Here is a 24,522-nt window from a genome sequence, read left to right as displayed (position 1 = left end):
GATGTTGGCAAGACTTGTAAGTAGCTTGTGTGTTGATAGGTAATAATATACATGTCATGATTGTGATGTCTGTGGGAGGGTCTCATTGATGGGAGAGTGTTGTCGGTCTATGTGTATTCCTCCACCACAACCAGATTCATCCACCCCACCCCTACCACACTTTCCCACCAAAAAATATAACATAATAATAATGAGGGCTCGAGTGGACTCCTGCATAAACGTTCCTTTCTATATCAAAATGCAAATTCAGATAATGTCCATAACAGCTGCTTTGTCGAGTTAGACTATCACAATATGCAGTCGACTTTCCAAGGTTAGAAGCAACCGCTGCTCCTTGCACTTCCATTATGCATGTGCATGGGAAAAAGTATTGGTGACATCGTCCAATTTCATGCACGTAAAGTGAATGACAACAAAAACCTAAGAGTCTGTAACAAGTTACCGAATATGCCAGAAGTGAACACTTCTCGGTATTGTTATGTTTAACACCTGACAATGAGTCTTTCATTTAACACCTGGCCTTACCTGACTTTAACACCTCACTTTATAGATGTATAAGAGGAACACCTGACAATAAGTCATCAATTAGATTGAGTGCTCCCTCCTCCTATCCTCCTTCTCCTCCTGTTTTGGCCAAAAATATCCAAAAATATCATGCTGTGCATTCACCTGCATTAAACATCAATCATCCTTGATGACGTAGCATTACCACTGAAGACTGCATTCTGATACTTGCCAGATATATGTAAACATCGAAAAAATAAAAGAGGAGACAGACAAATCGAGGAGTCCCTCTTTGGCAGTAGCAGCTGCCAGACAGAAATAGCTTGTTACGAGAGAGAGAGAGAGCGAGGAACATTAGAGCAAATTTGGAAATGCTAGTGTGGGGTAAGCAAGGCAATGAGTAAAGGAGGGAAGGGAATGGATATATCAGAGTGTAACTACAACGATACTCGGCACTCGCTGAACAGGCTGAACAGTTTACGTTTTGGATCCCACTGGTAGGTGGGATCTGGATTCGGACCTTAACCAAAATCTAATTGGCTTGTTTTCGTCACCTACCCAACTCATCCACCAAGTTTTGTCTCAATCCGTCCATAACTTTTTGAGATATCATGCTAAATATCGTTTTTGACCTTTTCAATGTTGAAAAATCACTTTGAAAATTCTAGGATCCGAATCCGTATTCGAATCTTCACCAAGATGTAAAATTAGTCGTCGTCACACAACAAATTTGTCCATCAAATTTCATCAGAATCCGTCCATAACTTTTTGAAATATCATACTCACAAACCAACTAACAAATGGGGGAATACATAACCTCCATCCACCTTCAGTGACAGAGATAAAGAAGAGAGAGGGGTGTGGGAGAGGGGAAGAGAGAGAGAGACAGGGAGATAGGGAGAGAGACAGAGAGACAGAGAGACAGAGAGAGAGAGAGAGAGACAGGGAGACAGGGAGAGAGAGAGGAAGACAGGGAGAGAGAGAGACAGGGAGACAGGGAGACAGGGAGACAGGGAGACAGGGAGACAGGGAGAGAGAGAGACAGTGAGAGAGAGAGACAGGGAAACAGGGAAACAGGGAGAGAGACAGAGAGACAGAGAGACAGAGAGAGAGAGAGATAGAGAGAGAGAGAGAGAGAGAGAGAGAGAGAGAGAGAGAGAGAGAGAGAGAGAGAGAGAGAGAGACTGGACATAAATGCAAATGGAAAAAAACAAAGCAAGCCAACAAAAACTTACAGAATACACACGTACAACAACATTAACGAAATGCGACATGGAATGAAACGCATCATGAAGTTTTCATTCCACTAAGAGGCAAAATGGCAAAATAGCATGAGGCGGAACGGTGAAGGACGACGGCGATTGGCACAACAAAATACTGTACGAAAGTTACTATTTTGCAGACGTCGGTGCTGTACTTTGAAAACATGCCAGTTGTCTAACCAGCACTTTCCTTCCTCCTCGGATCCCTCATTTCTCAACATCACGGAACCTTTGTATAAAATCACAAAGACAGCGGCCAAGTTTGTGTAAATAACTTACATTGACGGATTGATTCTCCCGGTTCGTCTCTGACTGCCCGTCTCGTCCTCTTCCTCTCACTCACACGCGCAAGTATTTGTCAGTGACTGAGGGAGAGGAAAGGGAGGGAGGCCGAGCGAGAGGGAGGGGAAAGAGGGAATGCGAAGAATGCCAGAAAGTTGGCAGCCAAGTACGAACCTCAAACTCCGTCCATCCTAATGAACTTCCTGCATCCACTTCCCATCCATTTCAATTTATCTCGACAATTCCAAATGCATCCCTCATCCATACAAATGAACCTAATAATTCTTAATTCATTTTTAATTGACGCCGTGACATCTCCAATGTCCCCTACCTACCCTCTGTAAGAAACCCTCCAGATATCCGCAATCCTTTGCCTGCACGACTGCTCCATTCTATACAATAATTGCTCTCAATCAACACCCTTCATTTATCAATCTTCTCTCTTCTCGGTCCTCCAGAGTCCAGAAAGAATTTCATGTTAACCTCATCATTCGAATTCTGAACTTATCTCTCCTTCTGCCTTCTTGCCAGACCTCCCCTCTCAATCATACATGTCCGTTAATAGTCTCAGCCAAAACAACATCCCTCTGATCAAACATATATATGCTGAAAATGAAATTTTACGACTGCAATTTGGATTTTGAGAAAACCGTCATAAGATCAACCGATGCGAGCCCGACAGTCGTTGAGCAAGACCTTTTGATAGAGGGAAAAACTTCAGACTCACAAACAAAACCTCTTCTCACTACATCCATTATCCAGCAGTGCTAGCCAGTCTAGCGAGGCCGCTGCTTTTGGCTCACACTTTGTAAGCAATGAAGGTTCCCTCTCATTCTCCCAAAACACCCTTCATAGCCACTTTCCATTTTTCTTAACGTAATTCATTCTATGAACAAGAATACCTCAATATATAACAACCAGAAACACCTCAGGGCTGTAAACTAATATAACATTCACGACTCATGTACATGCAAAAGCAGGCAAGAGTTAAGAAAAAAATTAATCTTTCTGGCAACACATAACAAAAAAAGTTGCTTGATGCTCGTGTTATCAATGTTTCGTAACATACAGTCGCCGCATCAATTTGATAGCAAAAGCAACCGAACCACACATGGTGCAGTTTACTGGAGGCCTAGGACTGGAGATAGCTCATTTTAGGTCCCAGCAAGTCTCAGGCCTAAATGCACCGAAGGCAGATGCAGCAGCCATTCAAGGAGCAAGCCAGTCGCAAAAGCGGTAATGATGGCACTTTTGGTCAAATTTGGGGTACAAGAAACCTGGATCCAAAGAGGTTGCGAGGTTGACGAGAGCATGGAAGAGAGAAATCCTCACATAGTGGAATGTGAAATTCAGCAGCAAAGGTGGCCGAGTCTGCGACATATGGCCACAAAGAAGCCCATCTTCAAAAAACGAGGCAAAATGGGAGGCAAGAAGTTGGAAGCAGGCCTAAGTGATATGAGACACATCTCATCTCTCATCATGCAATCATGTCCTAAAGACTTTTTCCTCAAAAGAATACTCGACCTTATTGAGAGCCAAACACTTCCCTCTGGGCTCCTGCCTAATCGACAAATTTTGAATCCTGGCCCCGAACATGTACAAGTAAAATATCGGCCTGCCTGCCGCTTGTCATTTTCATTGGCTCATTCTCACTGCCTTCCCAAGTGTTCCATTGACCTGAAGTGATTATGCCCCCAAACGATTGCATGCGCTTTACTGCTTCTCTGGCCTGCCGCTGGGATTTGGACCTAGGCTCAAGTTCGATACCAAGCACCTGCTCACCTTTCTAGTCAGTTGCAATATGGCCTGTTTCAGAACAAACATAACCAGACAATTTACTGCTCTGCTTGCAAACACATACCGCCTCCAGCTTTTTGGCTCTGCGGCGCGACTGCTGACTCCTTGCTAGCACATGTAAGCAATACTCAGAATCCTCTCCCGAAGAAAGAAAACTCAGGTTGTCATGAAGATATATTAAATTCACGCTGCAGTTGACAGTTATAGAACCACTCTCTCGACATCATACAGGATTATGGCAAGGATGCGTTGCTACGAGCAACAACAAACAAGAGTGGAAAGTGGAAAGGAAAAGCAGGATTTGGTTTGGCAGTTTTTGTGAGAAATACCATCGCATCTTTTATGCACACATGTATGTAAAGTACAGCACTGGATTCAAATATATTGGACGATACTCCCAAGTTCTGGAGCAATCTAAAAAAATCCATACATAGGAGTGGGGGGTAGAGACAAAGGGAAAGAGGATAAATCAAAAGGAAGTGAGAAGCTGATGTTTTGTACATTTACCCTCATTTGAGCAAAAAACGTCAGCTTCCAGGCACTGGCTTCCCACAGCGGCTAACGTACCTCAATCAATGTCCTGTTGATTTCATCCCTTGTTCTACCTGTCTGTTGACGCAGATCGACACGAGCCTTCCCCAGCACGACCAGTTCATCATTAAACAAAAAGGAAAACAGAGAGAAGGAATAGAGAAAGGGGGAAAAAGGAGGTTGAAGAGTAGTGTAAATTAATAAATAGATTGTAGTGCGGTGCTATGCGCACGACTTGTCTTGCCAATAAAGGAAGCAACAACGTACGTAACCAAAAGCGTCTTTATTCGAAGGATCAAACTATAGCACTCCGTGCTCGGGGCTGTGAGCCCCGTGTATATCCCGAGGCCACGCCTACCCCTCGGGCATGGCCGACACCCTCTTGGTGCGCGGAATGATGTCATCGCGCCAGCGAGCCATCGTGTCCGCCACACGCGCCCCCCCAGAATTCCTGCGCACCTGAAGGGTCAGTTTGCGGGGCAAACGGATGACCCGGCCGAAGCGCCCTCTGGCGGCTGGCGGCGTCTGGGATGCCGGGATGCCACCGGCTGCTCCTGGGATGGGTGCGGGGCCGGGGGGCGGCGCGCCGGCGGGGTTGGGCGGTGCCGGGGGTCGGCCCCGACGCGGGGGCTGAGCCACTGGCGGGGGGTGGTCCACGTCGAGGTGGGCCGGTTTGAGGCGGTCCACGGAAACGCGGTCAGGAGTACCGCCGATGTCCAGGGTGAAGTGCTTCGCCCCGGTCTCCAGCACGCGGAAGGGCCCGTCATACGGGGGCCGCAGCGGTGTCCGGTGGGCGTCGTGTCGGACGAACACGTACTCCGCCGTGCGAAGCTCCGGGGCGACGTGCGTTGGCGGGCGCCCGTGGTGCGCCGTTGGCACCGGGGCGTACCTCTGGGCGGTCTCCTGCAGCGCGGAGCGCTGCTGCGCCGTGGACCATGGTGCCGTGGAGTCGGGGAGGAACTCGCCCGGCACCCGCAGCGGTTGTCCGAAGACCAACTCCGCCGCGGATGCGCGCAGGTCGTCCTTGGGCGCCGTCCGGAGGCCCAGCAGGACCCAGGGGAGCCTGTCGACCCAGCCGCCGTCGCGGAGGGTGGCCCGGAGCGCGGCCTTTCAGGAGCGGTGGAAACGCTCGCACAGGCCGTTGGCCTGGGGGTGATAGGCCGTGGTACGGTGCAGCTGGACACCGAGCCCCCGCGCGACCGCCCCCCAGAGCTCTGAGGTGAACTGGGGGCCGCGGTCGGACGAGATGTCCGAGGAGGCGCCGAACCGGGCGACCCAGGTGGCGATGAACGCCTGCGCGACGTCTGCCGCCGTCGTCGCCGCCAAAGGCACGGCCTCCGGCCACCGGGTGGTGCGGTCCACCATGGTGAGGACGTGGGTGAAACCCCGCGAGGGGGGCAGAGGTCCCACCAAGTCCACGTGAACGTGGTCGAACCGACGTTCGGGCACCGTAAACGGGGCCAACGGGGCCTGGGTGTGGCGGTGCACCTTCGCGCGCTGGCACGCGAGGCACGTCCTGGTCCAATCGCGGACGACGTTCCGGAGGCCATGCCAGACGAACTTGTTGGCGACTAGCCTCTGGGAGGCCTTCGTGCCCGGGTGGGACAGTCCGTGGATGGCGTCAAAAACCCGGCGCTGCCAGCCCGCGGGCACGATGGGGCGAGGCCGCCCAAGGGAGACGTCGCACAAGAGGGCGGTGCCCGCGCCGTCGAACGGCACCTCGGTGACGCGGAGGCCCGTGACGGTGGTCCGCAAGGCCTGGATGTCGGGGTCGGTGGTCGGGGTCGGTGGTCTGGTCCGCCGCCATCCGGGCATAGTCGATGCCGAGGTGGACCGCATGGGCGACGGAACCGGGAAAGGCAATCCGCCACCGGGTTGTCCTTCCCCGCGACGTGCCGGATGTCCGTTGTGTACCCGGACACGGCCGAGAGGTGACGCTGCTGCCGGGCCGACCATGGCTCGGCGACCTTGGCCATCGCGAAGACCAGGGACTTGTGGTCGACAAAGGCCGTTAAAGGAACGGCCCTCGAGCAGATGGTGAAAGTGCCTGACCGCCAGGTGGAGCCCGAGCAACTCGCGGTCGAAGGTACTGTACCGGCGTTCGTGCTGGCGAAGCTGCCGGCTGAAAAACGCCAGCGGTTGCCAAGCTCCACGCACCCATTGCTCGTGCACCGCGCCCACCGCGTAGTCCGACGCGTCGGTGGTGAGGGCGATCGGTGCATCGGGCGCCGGGTGCGCGAGCATGGTGGCATTAACCAAGGTGAGCTTCGCGCTCGCGAATGCCGCGTCCATCTGCTCGGTCCAAACAACGTCACCTTTGCCCGGCTTCCCCCGGAGGGCCTCGTGCAGGGGGCGCAGGAGCTGGGCGATGCGGGGCAGGAACCGATGGTAAAAGTTCACCATGCAAAGGAACTCCTGGAGCCCCCTGATCGTGCGGGGGCGCGGAAACCCCTTGACCGCCTCCACCTTTGCTGGTAAGGGGATGGCCCCGTGCCCGGTGACGCGGTGCCCCAAAAAGTCGATCTCGGCGACGCTGAACCGGCACTTGGCGGGGTTCACGATCAGGCCATGCTGGCCCAGGCGTTCGAAGAGCGCGCGGAGACGGCGGAGGTGCTCTTCACGGGACGCGCTTGCGACGAGGATGTCGTCCAGGTAGACAGACGAAATCCAGGTCGCGCAAGACACTGTCCATCAGACGTTGGAACGCCTGAGCCGCATTCTTCAAACCGAAGGGCATCCGAAGGAACTCAAAGAGGCCGAATGGCATAATGACGGCCGTCTTCGGGATGTCCTCCGGCCTGACGGGGACCTGGTGGTAGCCGCGTATGACGTCCACCTTAGAGAAGCAGGACATTTTCGCCAACCGGGCGGAAAAGTCTTGGATGTGGGGGACCGGGTAACGGTCAGGGGTGGTGGCATCGTTGAGGCGGCGGTAGTCCCCGCACGGCCGCCATCCCCCGCCAGGCTTCGGCACGATGTGTAGCAGCGACGCCCAAGCACTCTTGGAGCGCCGCACGATGCCCAGCCGCTCCAGTGTAGCGAACTCCGCTCTCGCCACCGCGAGCTTCGTCGGTTCGAGGCGGCGGGCCCGGGCGTAGACCGGTGGGCCGACGGTGGGTATGTGATGTTCCACACCATGCTTCACGGCCACCGCCGAGAAGGTGGGCCGCGTGAGGGACGGGAAACTGGCAAGGAGGCGGGTGAACTCATCCGCTGCCGGAAGCATACAAACCAACCTCACCGGGACCGAACCGCTCAGCAAGCCGCTTGGCGAGCCGCTCGGTGAGCCGCTCAGTGAGCCGCTCAACGAGCTGCTCAGTGCGCAAGCAAGCGAGCTGAACGTTTCGGCCTGGACGAGGCGTCTGTTCTTCACGTCTACCAACAACCCGTTTGCACAGAGGATGTCCGCACCGAGCAGTGCCATGGGCACTCCGGCGGTTACGAACGACCACTTGAAGCGTTGCCATCCGAACCGCAGGGAGATGCAGCGCTTCCCGAACGTGCGTATGGGTGTTCCATTGGCTGCAAGCAAAGCGGGGCCCCGGCCCGCGGTTCGCTTGTCGGACGCAGAGGCAGGGATAACGCTCACCTGTGCACCTGTGTCGCATAGGAAGCGGCGCCCGGACAAGGTGTCCGTTATAAAAAGAAGGCTGCCGGAAAGGCCGACGCTCAAAGCCGTTATCGATCGTCGGCCCGGGCGTTTCCCGACTTGCCGAACGAGCACGGCGGGCAACACTTCTTTGCCTTGTGGCCGAACCTGGCGTGGAAATGGCACTAGGCTTGTGGCGGGTGTGGCGGAGGCCGCAGCTTTCGCGGTGGTGCTGGGCGGGGCGTGGCGGCGGCCACGAGGTGTGCATCAGCCTCGAGTTCCACGAGGTGTGGTGCATCAGCATCAGCCCCGGGATCCGCGACGGCCGCACCGAAACTCGCCCGCGTGTCACACGCCGCGAAAAACTTGTCGGCCTCGACGGCCAGCGCGCGGGGTTCCTTTATTTTGGAACCGGCCAACGCGAGGCGTACCTGGGCCGGTAGCTGGCGTAAAAAGAGCGCCCGGAATAAAAAATCCAGTGCTTTGTCCCCCAGTAGCGACAGCATGTGGTCCATTCGGACCGATGGTCACGTGTCGCCGAGGTCGGGAAGGTCCAGGAGACGGTCGGCCCGTTCGTCCTCTGTGAGGCCGAACGTGGTGATGAGGCGACGCTTGAGCGCCTCGTACCTGTGGTCGGCCGGTGGGTTCCGCAGGGCGGGCACGACTCAGGCGGCTGTGCCGGGCCCGAGGGCGGCGATGACGTGGAAATAGCGCGTCTCGTCCGCCGTTATGCCCCGAAGGTGGAACTGGGCCTCGGCCTGCATGAACCATACCTCGGCCTGAGCCTCCCAAAACTCAGGGAGTTTCACCGCTACCGCGTTGCTGCTGGTCAGCGTCGGCTGAACTAGTCAGAGGTCACCAATGTAGTGCGGTGCTATGCGCACGACTTGTCTTGCCAATAAAGGAAGCAACAACGTACATAACCAAAAGCGTCTTTATTCGAAGGATCAAACTATAGCACTCCGTGCTCGGGGCTGTGAGCCCCGTGTATATCCCGAGGCCACGCCTACCCCTCGGGCGTGGCCGACACCCTCTTGGTGCGCGGAATGATGTCATCGCGTCAGCGAGCCATCGTGTCCGCCACAAGATAATTAAATAAATGAGGCCATTCGGATCTTCAAAACCAAGCAAGTATCTTCTTCTTCTTCTTCTGTCATAAGACTGATGGGGGCATCATTTGGCTCTGCCACTGCCAAGCAGACATCAGTCCAGTTTGTAATTTGACGAGGCCTCCATGGAAGGCTGGGTACAGGGCCAAGTAAATCCAGGATAATTCCGGGTTTTTTTGTATACAGAATCGAGGCTCGTGTAAGAGCTAAAAGGGAGGCAAGAAGTTGGAGAAAATGATCACCGTTGGTAAGAAATTATCACCTCTGAACTGTCTGGTCATGTATTTGTTCAATTGTGTCATCAAATCTGTCCAAAATGATCCTGTTAGATCGACGGGGAGGGGTGCTGTAACCTGGAGCATGCAGTCCTTCAGCTGGGGATGTAAAGTTGGCTGTCCCATCAGGTTTTAAGTTATGGGCATTAGAAATCCCACAGTATCTTGAAAAGAGTAGGCTCTTGTGTAGAGTTACCCGGGCGAAATTGCCTACCGAAAGTTTGAATTGGATACGTTCAGAGGTTGCACCAAATAAACGGAAACAGCTGTGAAAATGTGCAGTTTATTTATTCGTCGTGACCAAAACACGTGAGTAGGAGTCGGACTCCAAACGTACAACCTAAACAGAGGGAAGGAGGACTCATCTGACCATATTGCATTTCTCCACTAGTCCAAAACCTAGTCCTGGTGTTCCTTGCACCACTTTTTGCAAAGCAACACATTTATGTTCGTAATGGCAGCTCGCGATGCAACTTCATTTTGTGCAACTCAAAATGACTTGTTTTAAGAGACGTTGGTCAGGTTAGGTGCGTATTCAGTTCTGCATCCACCTTTGCAGCCGTTGTCCTGAGATTTTTAGACGCAATTCTTAACACACCTCTGTCCTGATCATCCGGCATATACATATACTTCCAACCACTTAGATTTCCTTGTGTTGGCTTAGCCAACAGCCTGGTGTTGCGGCTTAGCGGTTAGGGTGCCGGCTTGGGATCCGAGGATCCTGGGTTCGAATCCCGGTCGATCGCTAAATTAACACCAGGGGGGTTGACTCAGCCTGTCATCCTTCCGAGGTCGGCAAATTGAGTACCAGCTTGCTGGGATGAATGATCCCGGTGTGTACCCCGGTTTAGAATAGGTACACCGTATCCCTGCGCATCGTAAGAGGCGACTAAGGGTTGGCGTCAGGAAGGGCATCCAGCCATAAAAACTGCCTCAAACAGGGAACCATGATTGTCATGGGGCCCGCAAGGCTAACCCCCACTCTAGCGGGGAAAATGGCCTTAAAATGATCATTAATTCATTTCATTCATTCACTTAGATTTCCTTGTGGATGCTTTTCTTCACCCCTCACCAAATTGCCAGTCGGCCATCTTTGATCGCATCGGGAAACAAAATGATGTGCGTATGTATACATCATGTATTGTCTTTGTGCCAAGTATGAACAAAATTGGTCGATACATCTCCGAGATATGGTTGCGGACGGAAAGACCGAATCCATAAGCCCCTGTTTCGGACTAAGTCCAATGGGGGCTAATAAAGGTATAGCTAAATCTGAACCTCTGAAGCACTTTAGAAAGGCACCGATGATCAACATGATCAAAAGTTTTCTCCTGGTCAAGGAGAACAACACTGCCAAAAATAATTTTCTTAGTAACAAAATATTTTCTTAAAATTGGAAAAGTTTTCTTGAAACAAGAAAACCATTTAAAAAAATTCTAGCTGCAATAAAAATTCTTACATGAAGAAAATATTTTCTTACTAAGAAAATGTTTTTGGTAGTGAAGTGCCAATTCTTCACTGTTGCCCCAACATAATTCAATCAAATCTTTGACAAGGGAGATGTTATCATAGAACACTTAGGGACACAGTTACATTGGTCTTCACCCAACAGTGAGGACAGATGCAGAGCAAGTCGAGATGCCAATGCTTTTGTAAAAAAAAAAAACCTTATTGTCCATACATATCCTGGAATTTGGGCACCAATTTTACAATAATAAATAAATCTTTCTTTGGCAGGAGAGTGCAAACAGCTTGTCGACAACTCTGATGAAGCTCTCCAAGCAGTAAGTTGGCTTCCAAGAACCACCTTTAGAGGCCATTTTTCCCGGGAGAGCAGGGATTGGCCTTTTTTGGGCACCTTGGTCCCCTTTTTGAAGCAATGTTTTATGGCTGGATGCCCTTCCTGCCGCCAACCTTGTTAGTCGCCTCTTGCGACACACAGGGAATTACCAGTGAACTGGCACTCAATTTGCCGACCTCGGAATGATGACAGGCTGAGTCACCCCCCCCTGGCATCAATTCAGCGATCGACCAGGATTCAAACCCAGGATCCGAGGATCCCAAGCTGGCACCCTAACCGCTATGCCAACACCAGGCTGTAGTAAGTTCGCTTCCAAGGCGATATAAAATTTGGGACTCAATAGATGCCAAACTTCTTTCCAGAACTCACTGATAATTCAAGTCCATCCAATCCAGGAGCTTTTTGGTGGCTAGGTTCTGCATGGCAGTGCCAAGTATTTTAAGGGTAATGGCACTCTCCAATAGGGAATGCCAATCTTCACACAATCCAGATAGACCTATGTAAATAGAGGTGGCAATGGAAGAATCTATATGCTCTGCTAAATCGATTTTCCAAAAATATTATTTAACTCAATGCTTAATGATTGGTGTGGAGGAGGTAACAGAAGAGTACACCATTCGCAAGTGGAAAAGCTGTTTGCTGGGAACAGAATACTCCAGAGAAAAGAAATACTTCGGATATTCACTTCATTCTAATGTTGCATCCTCATACGAGAACTCCACGTGCAATTTCTTCAGTTATTTATTTTAACAAGGACTGTTTCTCAACTAAAACCATCTGTAGGTGATTAAAGTATTGTTGTCCTAAAACGCCCTGGAGAGCCATAATCTGTTGTTTTAGCAATTTTATTGCTTCAGAATAAACTCTAATATCGTTTACAAAACACTTTAATTTGAGCTTTTACTATACCCTGCCACACTAATGGATTTATAGAATAATTATACTTCCATTTTAAAAGATCTATCCAGAAGGCTTTGAAAGCTTGAGTGAAATTTAAGTCTTCCAGTAAAGCATTGTTAAATCTCCAACAACAATTCCCTGAACATTCTTTACAAAGTTTAAAGCTGTGACTTTCTGCAATCGCAGAAAACAGACAGAATTATTAGATTCGGTGACTTGAAATGGTAAAAAAAAACAACCGGAATACAGGAAAGAAATTACAGTAAAAGCCAAGTTTCGGTCAAATTACAAATAAAATATTCACAACATTGTCCGATTCTCCAGGTACACTATATCATTCATCATTCCGAGAACGTAATTTAGAAAAGTTTGCATACATAAATATATATATAATTATATATATATATATATATATATATATATATATATATATATTGTTGTGGAAATGAGAAGTGTTTTTTTATTGTTGTAAAAACATCACCCTCCTTCCTCCAGTTGTTGTGTATAAAGGTCAAAGGGCGTCCCTTAGTTAGGTCATATACAATCACGTTAGCCAATCATAGATTTCCTCCTTGTTGGTAGTTATTTCCTTATTCTGTGTATTAGGTTAAGGCTTTGTCTTCCATTAATTAATACTCCATTGCACCAAATTCAAATAGATAGATCCCCTTTTTCAAATTCCCCCAAAGCCTTTATTGCCAACTGCATTTATGACCAACTGCATTTGCCTCCATTGAGTACGCGGTCGGCTCGGAGAAGAAAGGCGTGTCTCCACCTCGTCATAGAGGGGAGGAGTGAGCCAGCCCTTGCCGACCAACCCAGAACGAGGGGTTTGGCTTTGAGAGGGCGTGGGGAGAACCGTCGAGTAGGTTCGCGAAGGTTGAAGGGCGGGGCCTATATAACCCGCAGCGGGACGCTCCCCACAGGAGATGAGTTCTGAGTTCTGCAGAGAGACGCGCAAGAGAGGAGAGGAGATAAGAGACGCGCAAGAGAAGAGACGATATACGTGCCGCACAAGAGGTGAGAGAGAGAGAGTCCACCACCACCAGCTTGGAGTCCACCACCACCAGCTTTGAGACCACGCAGTTTCGACCGCTGCGACGCGGGAGCCGGAATGCGGTGGCATTGGTGGCCGTCAAGGTCCCGCCCGACGTCCCGTGCGGGATCAAGCTCCAGCTCCGGTTCCCGTTGGACCTTCCTCTCCTTCCACCGAATCGTTCCTGCCTTCATTTCCCCATTCGTGTGAGTTTGATTGTCGTCCGTTTTGTGTGTCTCGTCCTGGGTATAATTAAGACTGTAGGTAAGCTAGCGTTGCACTGTGTCTCCTTGATTCCTTCTGTCTTTATTTTATTATCCTTCCTCCTCCTTGGTTGCTTTCAATTGTGTAAATAGTAAATAAATCATATTTGTATTTCTTACCCGTTGCCTTTCTTTCCTCTACATCCGTCGTTGTTGTCTTTTCCCTCATTGGACACCTGTGGCACGATTTGGCCAACGTTTATGAATCAGGTTAGTCTTGGTAATAGTTCGTGCTGCGGTTGCTAAACACCGCTCGGCAATCAATTAACATCTGTCCGCGGTACGAACGGGGCTGTGCACCGGCCTTTCCAGAGGTCGCGGTGCAGCTTCAGGGACCATGTCGGTCAGTCACAAACGAGGGGACTAATCCCCCCTCGAGAAGGGATCCGAGGCCGACGTTGGGTTTCGCAACATTTGGTGTCGGGAGCGAGATACGGACCTGAAGCGCTTAGCGCGCTCAAATTACGAGTGGGCCGAAATTTTGTTATAAAATTCTAAATTTAAAAAATCGTGCCATGGATGGTCAAGGCGACGGAATGCCGGTGGGGGAATTAGAGGGTGTAGAGTCGACCCAGCATCTCGGGGAAATGTATGTGGGAGAAATGGAGGTGGAGAACAATGACGAGGTGGTTGAGGGGGTATCAGGTGCGCAAAATGGCGCCCTCGCGCACGTGGTTGTAGCGGCACCAAATTTAGCCGCGCCCGTGGTCGCATGAGGCCGAGCCCGAGATGCCGGAGTACATGAAAATAATTATGATGCAAATAATGGCCAAATTCGACACCCAAAAGGAAGAAACGAGGGCAATGAGGGACGAAGCAAGGGGTACCAGCGAACAGTTGGGAAATAAATTTGAGGGTTTAGACAAGAAATTTGAGGGTAAATTTGAAGGGTTAGACAACGGGATAAAAGAGGTAAAGAATGGGTTAACGGGGCTAGAAGATAAGATGGAAGGCAAATTGCTGGAGATAGGGGAGCAATCCGCCCGGGAAATCAAACGGATGGGGAACCAGATAGAGGAGGTGAAAATCGGGTTAGACACTAAATTGGATGCTCAGAGGAATGAATTGGGACAGATGAGGGCGGCATCTACTAAAGAAATGGAGGAGATGGGGGAGGAGATAAGACGAGGTGTGAGCGAGGAGGTCTCGGGGGTACGCGAGGAGGTAAAGCGAGGTGAGAAGCGTATGGAGAAAGAGGTGAGAAGTAGGACGGTTAGGTTACAGGGGGGCATAGAAGATCTAACGAGGGAAGTAGAACAGCTGATGGTGGGACAAAAGGAATTAGGGGAGCAGGTGGAAAAGAACACTGCGGTACTAGGAGGGTTAAAGGCGACACAAAAAGAACTCAAAAATGAATTAATAGCGACAAAGAGGGAATGTCAGATGGTACGTGAGGGACTGACAACGAAGTTGGACGAGGTAACGGAGGCAATGGAGACGAAGGACCGGGAGGTGAGGACGCACATAGAGACGGTCAAGGTGACATTAGAGGACGAAATTGAGGAGACGCACCGGGAAATAAAAGAGGTAAGGGAAAAATTAGAGGAAGTGGAGGAGGGGGTGAGTGAAATTAAGAAGAGACGGAGGGAAACTAAGAGGGAGATAAAGGAGGAGGTGATGGAATATGTACAAGGTCGGTGCTCAAATCGTGATGGTGTGCTTGCTAACCAAATAAAGAGTTTGCAGGTGGCGAAGGAGGTGCGGAGACGAGGTGCTGAGGTGAGTGGCGATATACGCGGAAATGTATATGGTGTGAGGGGAGCTTCAGTCGGCTTGGGGGTTGGTGTAGACCCGGGTGTTCATGAGAGGTCGCTGGTGAAGTGTGCGACAGGTACAGAGTGTGACGGAGGAGGTGTGCGAGAATGTCCGACTATGGGGTGTGTGAGAAAAAAGTGCGCGCCGAGGAGTGAGTGTGCTGTCGAAAGTGAGTTGGTCGGAGCGCGTGTGCGGGGGGGGGGGGGGGGGCACATGGAAGCGCGTAGTGGGGAGTGTTACAAGGGATGTAACGGGAGAATGCACACCTGTGGTGAGTGTTACGGAGGGTGTAATGGGAGAGTGTGCACAAGAGGATGCGCGAGAAAGGTGTGTAACGGACGGGTGCATGAGGAAAGAGTGTGCTGTCGAGAGTGAGTTGGTCGGAGCGCGTGTGCGGGAGGGCACATGGAAGCGCGTAGTGGGGAGTGTTACAAGGGATGTAACAGGAGAATGCACACCTGTGGTGAGTGTTACGGAGGGTGTAACGGGAGAGTGTGCGCAAGAGGATGCGCGAGAAAGGTGTGTAACGGACGGGTGCATGAGGAAAGAGTGTGCTGTCGAGAGTGAGTTGGTCGGAGCGCGTGTGCGGGGGGGAACATGGAAGCGCGTAGTGGGGAGTGTTACAAGGGATGTAACAGGAGAATGCACACCTGTGGTGAGTGTTACGGAGGGTGTAACGGGAGAGTGTGCGCAAGAGGATGCGCGAGAAAGGGGTGTAACGGACGGGTGCATGAGGAAAGAGTGCGCTGTCAAGAGTAAGGTTGAATGCGCGACCGAGAGTGGTGGTGAAAGTAGTAAGAGTGACACGGAGCGTGAGTTGGTTGTGGCAGGTGAGAGAGGATGTACACCTGGAATGGAAGGAAGCACACCTGGAATGGTAGAGCGCGTATGGGAATGCACACTGGAGTTGGTAGTGAGGCACGTGATTGGGTGTGCGGAGGAGAGCACACCTGTGGTTGTCACAGAGGATGTGACCGAGGAGGGGGCGCGAAGAGGTGTGTTGGTGAGGTGTGCGAATGATGAGTGTGTGCAAAGGTGTGCGGTGGTCAGGTGTGTGACAAAGTCTGTGAGCGGAATGAGTGTACCTGGGTGTGGAAGAGAAGGTGCAATGACGAGGAGCATGGGAACAGCTGGATGTGTGAGCGAGGAACGGGACGCAGGGTGTGAGCATGCAAGTGGAGCATCGACGCTAAACGGGATAGCGGTTAGATCGACGTTTAGCCGAAGCGGGCCCTCGGTTCGTGCCGGGCGTTATGTGCCGCGGGGACCAGCGAGGATCGTAACCGCGGCGGTTTGGAAAGAACCGCCGTACGCGATCCACGCCGGGCCGCGCTCTGAACGGCCGCGTCCGTGCTCCGCTAGGCGGAACGGGCGGCCCGGTAAGAAGGGTCATCAGGGCGACCCCTTTTTGTTGCGGCGTTCCGGCAGGGCGAGATCGGGCCATTGGACGGCGCCGTGCCGAGATGGTGCGTGGGATCTCGGCCCGGGTAAGCCCCCTTCCCTGCACCGAATGCCGGACGGATCCAACCGCCGGCACCAAACAACCCGCATTCATTAAAGCCGAGCTTCGGAAATGAATTGGCACACCGAGAGGCTCAAGTGAGTAGACGTGTAATGATGATAGTGTTTTGGACCCGAAATTGAAAGGCAAAATTTGATGATTGGCAAAGGATTGGCAGATTGATGACTGGCAGATGATTGGTAGAGTGATTGGCAAAATTTTAATTGGCTGGAATTTGGTGAGCAAAATTTATAGTGAGAGATGCCCGATGTGGTGGGATGGCAACTCTGCCATCCCTCACAACGGGGGCAAAGGAGCACTCGTTATGGGGTTTGTGGCAGTGAAAACTAGCCCGGGAGGGTTAGGAAAAAATGATAGGGATCTAGAGAAGATGACCATAGGTAACGGTAAAGTTAGGTAGTGACACTGATACCTGTAGTGGGGACGCAGGGAGATTAGTTGGATGATAATGACGAGGGAGCGCAATAGTTTAAAGGGGCGACTGGGAAGCGCAAGTTCCAGAGGGGAGTAGTTAGATAAGATGATGCCGTGTGGTTGAGAATCGAAAGTGTATTGAGCGTGGAAGTGTATGGAGCAGTGAGTGAGGAACAATTGAGATTGCACAGGTGTGCAACTGAACAGGTGGAGGAGCAGTGTATGAGTGAGTGATGGTGATGTGTGCTGTGTTGACCAAATGGTCCAGGAAGGAAGGAGGGTGCAGGTGGCACCAGGTGAGATTGCACAGGTGTGCAACTGCAGGTGTATGGAGAATGGTTGTGTGGAATACATGGAGTGTGGAATATATGGAGTATGGAATGGATGGTCGTGGAGTGAGTATGGTGGAAACTGTGGAGTGGAGTGGATGGTGCGAAGGTGTGAATGGGGGAAGGATGGACCCCCATCACGAATACCCGGGGAGGGTAGTGTAAGAGTTAGGTAGAGGGTACAGGTAAATTGTGGTTGGATATTGGCATCTGTGGTGCGTGGTGGAAGAATGATGGTTGAATGGGTGCATTAGTGTCGTGGAAATGGCTGGGCGTGTAGCCTGTTAGTGTGTGTAGTTGGTTGAGCACTCCACCACTGTGAGGATGTCAGCCAGGTGAGGCCGCAGGTGGGCTCTGGGAGCCGGTAGAGTTGTTGTGGATGGGGCCCGAGGATCCGGAGGACGGACCCGGGTAGCCCAGTGCCAGAGAGGGCACCGAGTGGGGAGAGCGCCAGAGGGCCTTCCCCAGTTAGATAGGTTAGGGTGAGGAGCAGGTAAGCTCGGAGGCAACTACAGTGGTGGAGGTGTGCAGGTGGGTAGACCTGCTGGGATAGCTGCACGACCCAGCCCGGAAATTGTGCAAGGGCACAGGGAGTTGAATCAGGGGAGTGAGACCCGAAATTGAGGAAGCACCACAGTTTGGTCAATGGGAATTTGGTTCTTAAAACCACATAGAGTAAGAAGGCCAATGGTTTGGCAAGGAAAGACCTCGGGTAGTGTAAAGTGTGTTAATGTCATTTAGCAGGTAGTTAGGTTTGAAATCTCCTCGCACCATCTACATCCACTCACCTGAGGTGACGCTACTCCACACCATGCCATGGATGTTTTGATTATTTTTATTGTGCAAATGTTTTGAATTGTGAGATGCATCATGACGTGGGTGTGACATTGTGCTGATGTTCCATCTCATCCTCCTTATGAGGATTGATGATGAATTGGGTGATGGCAAATTTTGGATTTGTGGGAGTGAAGACGAATTTGGTATAGGGGAAATATGGGGAAGACGAGACATTAGTGACGAATTTGTAAATGTGTAGATTGTTGTAAATATGGGGTAAGGGCAAGGGTAGAGTAGGTGACAGGGGGGGGTGATGTACGGTAGGGACGAGCTTTTCTCCGCTCCGTCTCCAGACGCACCTCGCCTTGCATTGCCTTGTTTGATGTGTACCCTTGTGACCTTACCCCTCGCTCACCTGTCTTCCCCCCCCCCCCTCCCCCCTTGTCTCCCACCCGAGGACTGTGCGCCACTGGGCGCCGAGAGGGGAGCGTGCGGGAGTCCGCCATTGTGCGCCCGAACTCCCGGAACCAGCTGTCTGCATTGATGCACCACCTTATGGACCACATGTCTGGCTGAGCACCACTGATGGACCCCATGGGTTGGGGCATGGCCCCTCTGCTGGAACCGGCCATGAAGGCCCGAGATCTTGTTGGCGGACCTTGGTCACAGGGCACCGATGCCACACAGGCCGCCAGCAAAGAAGTAGACAACATCAGGAAGAGAGCAATAGTCATCAGAGGGAGCCGAAGAGGAAGACCAGCACCAAGGGTTTGTTTGGTTATTTTTATTAAGAACTGTGGTGACTGTGCACCAAAGGGTGCTTTGTGGTGCTTGATGGTGTTTTGGTGCTTTCTGGTGCGTCGATGCAGGGCAGACCGTCTCCCCCCCAACAGAACAATCACAGGTCCTGGGTTGCGTTTTGTAAATAAAATAGCGTCAACTGTAAATAATGCTCCCCCATCGTTCATGTTGTAGTTTGAAGACAATTCCGCGATTCGGTTAGCTGTGGGCGTGAGTCTGTTAGGTAGGGTGTAATGGAGCAGCGGGACATATTTATTTATGTTTTAAAACTGTCACACTCAGGGTCAGGTTAAATGTAGAGGGAACTACACCTACGTGCCACACTAAAAGTAAAAGTAATAGGCCCGGGACGTGCCTAAGAGGAGGAGGGTGCAGTGTTGGGGAAATGAGAAGTGTTTTTTTATTGTTGTAAAAATATCACCCTCCTTCCTCCAGTTGTTGTGTATAAAGGTCAAAGGGCGTCCCTTAGTTAGGTCATATACAATCACGTTAGCCAATCATAGATTTCCTCCTTGTTGGTAGTTATTTCCTTATTCTGTGTATTAGGTTAAGGCTTTGTCTTCCATTAATTAATACTCCATTGCACCAAATTCAAATAGATAGATCCCCTTTTTCAAATTCCCCCAAAGCCTTTATTGCCAACTGCATTTATGACCAACTGCATTTGCCTCCATTGAGCACGCGGTCGGCTCGGAGAAGAAAGGCGTGTCTCCACCTCGTCATAGAGGGGAGGAGTGAGCCAGCCCTTGCCGACCAACCAAGAACGAGGGGTTTGGCTTTGAGAGGGCGTGGGGAGAACCTTCGAGTAGGTTCGCGAAGGTTGAAGGGCGGGGCCTATATAACCCGCAGCGGGACGCTCCCCACAGGAGATGAGTTCTGAGTTCTGCAGAGAGACGCGCAAGAGAGGAGAGGAGATAAGAGACGCGCAAGAGAAGAGACGATATACGTGCCACGCAAGAGGTGAGAGAGAGAGAGTCCACCACCACCAGCTTGGAGTCCACCACCACCAGCTTTGAGACCACGCAGTTTCGACCCGCTGCGACGTGGGAGCCGGATTGCGGTGGCATCGGTGGCCGTCGAGGTCCCGCCCGACGTCCCGTGCGGGATCAAGCTCCAGCTCCGGTTCCCGTTGGACCTTCCTCTCCTTCCACCGAATCGTTCCTGCCTTCATTTCCCCATTCGTGTGAGCTTGATTGTCGTCCATTTTGTGTGTCTCGTCCTGGGTATAATTAAGACTGTAGGTAAGCTGGCGTTGCACTGTGTCTCCTTGATTCCTTCTGTCTTTATTTTATTATCCTTCCTCCTCCTTGGTTGCTTTCAATTGTGTAAATAGTAAATAAATCATATTTGTATTTCTTACCCTTTGCCTTTCTTTCCTCTACATCCGTCGTTGTTGTCTTTTCCCTCATTGGACACCTGTGGCACGATTTGGCCAACGTTTATGAATCGGGTTAGTCTTGGTAATAGTTCGTGCTGCGGTTGCTAAACACCGCTCGGCAATCAATTAACATCTGTCCGCGGTACGAACGGGGCTGTGCACCGGGCTTTCCGGAGGTCGCGGTGCAGCTTCAGGGACCACGTCGGTCAGTCACAAACGAGGGGACTAATCCCCACTCGAGAAGGGATCCGAGGCCGACGTTGGGTTCCGCAACAATATATATAGATATACAGTGGAACCTTGACTTACGAGTGCCCCAACTTAAGAGTTTTTCGAGATACGAGCCGTCGCTCCGGCGGTTTATTGCTTTGAGATGCGAGCCGAGATCCGAGTTACGAGCTTTCGCCACCCGGTCACGTGGTTATCTTGCCGTTCAAGTACAGTATCTTTGTCGTATAGCGCTGCATTTTAGTTTTCGCATTTCGGTTATTTTGAGTTTTGCCGCCAGGTGGGTTCTGGTCACGTGGTTATCTTGCCTGCCGTGCACGTACAGTATCTCTATCGTATAGCGCTGCATTTTAGTTTTCGCATTTCGGTTATTTTGAGTTTTGCCGCCAGGTGGGTTCTGGTCACGTGGTTATCTTGCCTGCCGTGCACGTACAGTATCTCTATCGTATAGCGCTGCATTTTAGTTTTAGCATTTCGGTTATTTTGAGTTTTGCCGCCAGGTGGGTTCTGGTCACGTGGTTATCTTGCCTGCCGTGCACGTACAGTATCTCTATCGTATAGCGCTGCATTTTAGTTTTCGCATTTCGGTTATTTTGAGTTTTGCCGCCAGGTGGGTTCTGGTCACGTGGTTATCTTGCCTGCCGTGCACGTACAGTATCTCTATCGTATAGCGCTGCATTTTAGTTTTCGCATTTCGGTTATTTTGAGTTTTGCCGCCAGGTGGGTTCTGGTCACGTGGTTATCTTGCCTGCCGTGCACGTACAGTATCTCTATCGTATAGCGCTGCATTTTAGTTTTCGCATTTCGGTTATTTTGAGTTTTGCCGCCAGGTGGGTTCTGGTCACGTGGTTATCTTGCCTGCCGTGCACGTACTGTATCTCTATCGTATAGCGCTGCATTTTAGTTTTCGCATTTCGGTTATTTTGAGTTTTGCCGCCAGGTGGGTTCTGGTCACGTGGTTATCTTGCCTGCCGTGCACGTACAGTATCTCTATCGTATAGCGCTGCATTTTAGTTTTCGCATTTCGGTTATTTTGAGTTTTGCCGCCAGGTGGGTTCTGGTCACGTGGTTATCTTGCCTGCCGTGCACGTACAGTATCTCTATCGTATAGCGCTGCATTTTAGTTTTCGCATTTCGGTTATTTTGGCGTTGGCGCTGTGTAACGACACTTGCCTCACTCATTTTCGAAACATTTTGAAAGGGAGGAAGAAACAAACCTCGTTGGACAGGTTTTTCTTTAAACGCCCTGCAAGTGAAAGCGAGGAAAGTGTGGCGAAAAAGGCAAAAGTTATCCCCTCCACCTCCGCCAGCATCTTCGTCTGATCTTCAAGGTAAATACACTTAATAAAACCAGTTTATTTCTTTACATTGTCTTTTATTATGTACAGTATATACGAGGTCGTGCTTGTTTATACATTATTTGTTATTTATAAAGTACATTTTTCTTATTTAAAAACACGTAACAAAAAAAATTGGTGTGGTTTTTTGGGGGCTGGAACGGATTAATAGCATTTCAATGCATTTCAATGGGGAAATTTGATTTGAGATACGAGCAATTTGAGTTACGAGCTCGGTCACGGAACGAATTAAACTCGTAAGTCAAGGTTCCACTGTATATATATAGATATAGATATACATACATACACATACACATACACATACACATACACACAGTGTACAAAACATAAGGAACACCTTCCTAATATTGAGTTGCACCCCCTTTTGCCCTCAGAAAAGCTTCAATTCGTCGGGACATGGACTCTACAAGGTGTCGGAAGTGTTCCACAGGGATGCTGCCCATGTTGACTCCAATGATTCCCATAGTTGTGTCAAGTTGGCTGGTGGTGGACCTGTACTCCGAATAGCTCATTCCATCTCATCCCACAGTTGCTCAATTGTATTGAGATCTGGTTACTAGGAAGGCCAGTGCAGTAAGCTGAATTCACTGTCATGTTTGTGGAACCATTCCTGGACAATTCTAGCCTCATGGCATGGGGCATTATCCTATTGAAGAAATCCATTCGCAGATGGATGCACTGCTGCTATGAAGGGATGCACCTGATTGGCAATGATGTTCAGATATCCTGTGACATTCAAACATTGCTCCACTCTTATCAAGGAGCCCAACGTGTGCCATGAGAACACACCTCACACCATCACACCACCACCAGCCTGCAATGCTGACACACGAGATGGTGGATGCATGTACTCATGTGGTTTTCTCCATACCCTAGTCCTCCCATCAGCGTGAAACAGCAGGAACCAAGATTCATCAGAACAGGCAATGTTTTTCCAATCCTACAATATCCAGTGTTTTCATTCTTTAGCCCACTGTAACTGCATGTTCTTGCTTTTTTATGAAAGAAGTGGAAATCTGTACTGTCATTGGCTGCCATACCCCATTTGTGTCAAGTTACGACTAGTTGTGCATTATTTATGGGTCTTTTGGCACCAATGTTATACTGGACTATCAGTTGACCAACTGTAGCCCCTCTGTTGCTCTGCGCAAATCGTGTCAGCCTCCTCTGGCCTCTTTCATCAATGAGCCGTTTTCGACCATTGGTCTGCCGTTAGCTGGATGTCCTTTGGGTGGTGGACCATTCTTGAAACACGGAGGAAACTGATGAGCGTGAAAAACCCAGCAGCGTTGCAGTTCTTGAAACACTCAAACCAGTGCGTCTGACACCTACCACCATACCACCATACCCCCTTCAAAGGCACTTAAATCTTTTGTCTTGCCCATTCACCCTCTGAATGGCACACATACACAATCCATGTCTCAATTGTCTCAATGCTTAACTAGAACGACACTCTTCGACGTCACGACGCCGACCGATATGCCTCCACCCACATTATTACGTCATTATAATACTTGCACCAAGTTTGCTTTAAATCCATTCAGCTGTTCTCAAGTTATCACATTCGTACACGATATGACCTCTCATCTTTGACCTAGGGACCCCAAAATCTAATCACTTAATCTTTACATCATTATACATATCTGTACCAAGATTGAATCGGATCCATTTAGCTGTTCTCAAGTTATTAACATATTACAGACTTTGACCTTTGACCTCTTGACCCCAATATCTAATCAGTTCATCTTTACATCATTCTACATAAATGTACCAAATTTGGTCAGAATCCCATCACTGGTTCACAGGTTATCGTGGTAAAACGACTTTTACCTGACGTGACCTCTGACCTTTGGCCTTTCAGCTTGTGACCCCCAAAATCTAATCAGTTAATCTTTACCTCATCGAGTCATTATACATACCTGCACAAAGTTTGAGTAAGATCCCTTCAGCCGTTCTCAAGTTATCGCGGAAACAAAAACCTATGACGGGACGGACGGACGGACGGACAACATAAAGCCTCCAGCAACTTCGCCGGCAGAGGCATAAAAATCCTTCTTTAACCTGTCTCGTCCCCTTAATCTACACTGATTGAAGTGGATTTAACAGGTGCAATCAATAAGGGATCATAGCTTTCACCTGGATTCACTTGATCAGTCTATTTCATGGAAAGAGCAGGTGTTCCTTATGTTTTGTGCACTGGGTGTATATATACAGACTTGGCATTTAATATGGAATTTTTTTTTTCTTGACATGGGTTTACTTTCTTAACTCAGTATATCAATCTGGTGAGTTTCTTTTACACTTTGGTGATTTATTTGTTAAAAGAACCATGTCACTGATTGTCTGTCGCAGCAAGAAGTCAACAACAGGATTATATCACAAGTGGCATGGCAAAATGTACGGACAGGTGGATTTGATGATTGGCTTCACAGTCGGGTATACAAGGGTTGTTGCATTCTGTATTAGTGGAAAACAACTGCTGCACATCTCCAAAAGTTATTGCCGCTTCCTCTGGAGATGGTCCGTCAACTCGACAATGCTGTTTGTCATGGAGTGGTGCCTTTACGAAATTACAGCATGAAACGGCGTGCTATTGCTCGGCAGTATGGCA

The 24,522-nt window shown here is 50.2% G+C and overlaps 2 protein-coding genes across 3 annotated transcripts in view; both read right to left on the bottom strand.

Annotated features, from left to right (window-relative positions):
* LOC137439479 (gamma-sarcoglycan) overlaps positions 1-24,522 on the bottom strand; it is a 434,894-nt gene that overhangs the window by 304,778 nt on the left and 105,594 nt on the right. Inside the window, exon 1 of one of the 2 annotated variants that reach the window (XM_068135254.2) lies at positions 2,046-2,147. The exons of the other annotated variant lie outside the window; for it this stretch is intronic. The gene's annotated coding sequence lies outside the window, so the exon portion shown is untranslated. Of the gene's footprint in view, positions 1-2,045; positions 2,148-24,522 lie in introns of those variants that run through there. 2 annotated transcript variants of the gene reach the window in all.
* Positions 1-24,522, bottom strand: part of CHM (CHM Rab escort protein) — a 1,037,168-nt gene that overhangs the window by 988,323 nt on the left and 24,323 nt on the right. The gene's annotated exons all lie outside the window — the stretch shown is intronic.

The sequence above is a fragment of the Myxine glutinosa genome, chromosome 14 (assembly GCF_964187855.1).
Source record: "Myxine glutinosa chromosome 14, kmMyxGlut1.1, whole genome shotgun sequence".
Classification (NCBI taxonomy): Eukaryota; Metazoa; Chordata; class Myxini; order Myxiniformes; family Myxinidae; genus Myxine; species Myxine glutinosa.
The sequence above is the reverse complement of the archived record's forward strand: the minus strand, read 5'-3'. Positions and strand labels throughout refer to the sequence as shown.